We start from the raw sequence: 4,255 nt of genomic DNA, 5'->3' as shown, positions 1-4,255 counted from the left end.
TTTAATTGAATTGAGTATATGATTTTGTTCCTAATGCAGTTGTGAACTAATCCTTCGTTCAATTGAATTTAGAGGAATTTTTATCAATGTAAATTGAGTTTATTTCTCATATCTGAATCATATGCCTAGATTATTGAGATCTTAGGAATAAGTATCATGATCTAGTAATCCTATAATTTCCAGAACTTAATGTAACATTTGATTGAATTTCACCTAAGGAATTAAGGAGGTTTAATTAGGTATTAGGATCAATGAGGCAAGGAATTGTCCTTTGGTTAAAGAAGTGAAATTGATTATCAATCAATTAAAATCCTCAAGAGTTCAGAACATGATTGCATTGCAATTGAAAATCTGGTGAAGTGATTCCTAACTATTTTCCATATAGCATTTTTAATACAAAATTCGTATTCTATTTTTACATCAAGTTTATTACCTTTTATTGCTTTTATTTCTTACTTTTACATGTTACAAACCTGTCAAATGAATTGTTTTGCTCAACTAATTGTTAAATTGTGAAATGGTAATTGAAATAAGATCCTTATGGACGATACTTGGGGCTTATATTGAATTCTAAATTTTATTACTTGCTACAACTACCTAGTACACTTGCTAGTTAGTTTTCTAATTTTGTAACAAGTTTTTGGCACAGTTGCCGGGGATCTTTATTTTCAATATCATTAGTAGCAAGGAGACAACTAGATTGAGCTATTTGTTCTCTGTTTTCTTTTCAAAAATTTTATTTTTATACATTGAATTTTGTATTACATTTTCTGCTAGTTTTCCTGTACACCTTTGCTGTTCAGTTTTGTATAATTTCTGTGTCACTATCTTTTGTGTAGTTACATGTTTAGATGTTATCTTTCTTTCTTAAATTTTCATAGAATATTTTGCTAGTAAATTTTCTGCACTATATTGTTATGTATTTTCATCATTTTCTTTTAGTGTTTCTGCTGTGTTCAGCTTTTCTTAGCGTTATATGCGTGGGAAAAATAAAAACAAGATTGTTCTTGTGTTTGATCCAGACATAGACAGAACATTAAGGAGGCTGAGAAACAAATTAAGAGCAGAAAATTCAGCAAAGAAAGAGCAAGAATTGGAATCTACACCTTCTACTCCTAAATCGGAAGAACTTCAAATTCCTTCTCCTACACCACTAACACCTGAAGAGAAGATAATGGCTGAACAGAACATGATGAGAACTTTAGGGGATTATGCAGTGCGTAACATGCATGGATACAACTCTTCTATAGTCAGACCTACCATATAAGCCAACCATTTTGAAATAAAATGAGCTTTACTTCATTTAGTTCAGTAAGATCAATTTTTTGGTTCGATTTCAGATAATCCTATCTTACATATCTCTAACTTTTTGCAGCTTTGTGATACAATAAGGATGAATGGAGTTAGCGAAGGTGCAATTAAATTGAGACTATTTCCATTTTCATTAAGAGATAAAGCTAAATGTTGGCTGCAAGCTCAACTATAAGGAAGCATCACCACTTGGGCAGACCTTGTTAATAAATTTCATACCAAGTATTTTCCACCATCTAAAGCTGCCAAACTAAGAGGAGAAATTACATCATTCATGCAGCAAGAGGGGGAATCTTTATATGAAGCTTGGGAGAGGTATAAAGAATTATTAAGGAAATGTCCACACCATTGCATACCGGAATGGATGCAGCTGGAAACTTTCTATAATGGAATGAGTCCATCCACTAGAACCATGATTGATGCAGCTACAAGAGGATCATTGAATACTAAGTCATTGGAAGAAGCTCAATGAATTATAGAGATAATGGCTTCATCTATGTATCAAAATTCTAATTCTAGACACTCTGCAAGGAGTAGAGGATATGAAGCCAAAATTCTTGAGACTTTTCTTGCACAAAACCAGCTGCAAAGTCAAATGTTTTCAGAACAAATTGCTGCACTAACTCAGTAAATAAGCAACTTACAGGCTGCTCTAATTCAGAATACTCAACTTGTGATTTTTGTGGAGGAAACCATGCTAATGGAGCATGTGATGCATCTACCAATGAACCTCAAGAGCAAATTAATTATATGGGAAATTTTCAGAGACAACAACCCTCATTCCCACCTTATTTTCAGTATCCTAATAATAGAAATCAGTAGTACTCTAATTGGAATACTCAATATTCTACTACAAAGAATTTTAATTCTGTTTTACCTTTTTCTGGTGCAGGTCCAACAGCACAACAATCCTATTTTCAAGGGAATCCAGCCACTCAACCTCAAAAGAATAAAAAATTCTCCAAGCCTATGACTGAAAGGTTGAATGAGATGGAGGAAATCATGCTGCAATTTATGAAAGTAACCCAAACAAGCTTTAAGAATCAAGAATCTTCCATGAAGAAGCTTGAAACTCAAATTAGACAGCTGGCTGAACAATTATCTAGCAGAGAAGGGGGGAGATTTCCTAGCAATACAGTTGTTAATCCAAAAGAACAATGTCAAGCTGTAATGACAAGGAGTGGAGCTGTTGTGGGAAGTCCTAAACCTACCGAAAAAAGAGAAAATAATCCTACTATAGAGGAGAAATTAAAATCTGATCTAGATGAAGGAAATTTTACTTTGCTGAAAAGAGAAAATTCAGAAAAAGAGAGTTCTCCAAGGCCTGTAAGGAAGACAAAGAGGCAAATACTTAAGGAAGCTAATCAACCTATTGATGAGGAGAAATACAAGAGACTTCCTTACCCTCAAAGAATGCCTAATCCAAAACAAGAAAAACAATTTGAGAGGTTTCTAGATGTCTTCAAGAAACTTCAAATAAATATTCCTTTTGCTGAAGCACTTGAGCAAATTCCTTCCTATGCTAAATACATGAAGGAGCTGTTATCTAAGAAAAGAAAGCTTGAGAATGATAAAACAGTCCCTTTGACTGAAGAATGCAGTGCTATTTTACAAAGGAAACTCCCTCAAAAATTAAAGGATCCAGGTTCTTTTAGCATTCCATGTTCTATTGGAAATTACACCGTAGGGAAAGCTTTATGTGATCTTAGGGCCAACATCAATCTCATGTCTCTTTCTATCATGAAGAGACTTGGCATATAAGAAGTCAAGCTTACTAGAATAACCTTACAACTTGCAAACAGATCTTACACATATCCCTATGGTGTTGTAGAGGATTTGCTGGTTAAGATTGACAAATTTATTTTTCCGGCAGATTTTGTAATTTTGGACATGGAAATGGATGCCGACATTCCTTTAATTTTGGGTAGACCATTCTTAGCTACAGGGAGAGCTTTAATTGATGTTCAAAAGGGAGAACTTATGTTGAGAGTGTAGGATGAAAAGGTTATTTTTAATCTATTTGAGGCACTCAAACATCCTAATGATGATGTTACTGATAGCTCATATTTTGTTCCCACATTTTTAGTGTTATTGCATCCTTTGCATGACTTTTCATTCCCTTATTTCTTCCATTTAATATGTTTTTGCATTTATCTTGATAATTAGTAATTTTCGTAAATACTATACTTTTGTTCATCTTCTCTATTCTGACCTTTGGTTACTAATTTGACCATAACATTTTCTGTAGGTATTCTTTTTGGCTGATTCTTTTTGCATTGGATTCCTTACTTCCGGGGCTTTAATTTGGATATCTGGATCGTACTGTTTGGAGTCTAGAGCTATTTTCTACGAATTTTAGAAGTTTAGACTTTTAGTTGACTATTGTATAGTTTTTATTTTGCTTTTGTTTTGCAGTTCATTTGTATTTAATTTCGGCCCAACTTTGGCCCACTCGGTTTTTGCTCTTTTAGGATTAGTATTTATAGAGATCAGGGGCTAATTGGGAAGGACTTTTGATTCATTTTTTTATTTTTCAGTTTACAATACCTTTCCCGCTTTTAATAAAATCTCTCATTATTTTTTTTTACCATTCTTCTTCTTTTCTTGCATTTTTCCATTCTGAATTCGTATGCCTTTGTAATTACAACTGAAAGACGTTTAAGATTCTACAAAATCAAGATGATTTCTGCTATGTTCTCCTTTCAATTTCATTACCAAAGTCCAGATCGCATTTGTTCAAGACGTTTTTGATGCTCCGATTTTGTTTTCCAATCTCACATTTTTACGATTGTATAGAAGCATTGTTCGATTGAATTGTGCATTGTTCTTAATCGTATAACAATCAATTGATTAATTGTTTGTTGTGCAGAAGAGATTTAAACAAATTCGATTTTCATTCAATCTTAGTTTTATATTTTTGTGCTCTGGATTTCGATTTTAACTT

At 33.1% G+C, this 4,255-nt stretch overlaps 1 non-coding gene across 1 annotated transcript; it reads right to left on the bottom strand.

Moving 5' to 3' along the window:
* Positions 1–1,558: 1,558 nt before the first annotated feature.
* Positions 1,559–1,665, bottom strand: LOC113848702. Its single transcript, XR_003501964.1, has one exon. It is a non-coding gene; the product is annotated as a small nucleolar RNA R71 (small nucleolar RNA).
* Positions 1,666–4,255: the final 2,590 nt, after the last annotated feature.

This window comes from Abrus precatorius, unplaced genomic scaffold, assembly GCF_003935025.1.
Source record: "Abrus precatorius isolate BTA unplaced genomic scaffold, Abrus_2018 Scaffold8, whole genome shotgun sequence".
Lineage (NCBI taxonomy): Eukaryota > Viridiplantae > Streptophyta > Magnoliopsida > Fabales > Fabaceae > Abrus > Abrus precatorius.
Note: the sequence above shows the minus strand (reverse complement) of the source record. Positions and strands in the feature narration are given on the sequence as shown.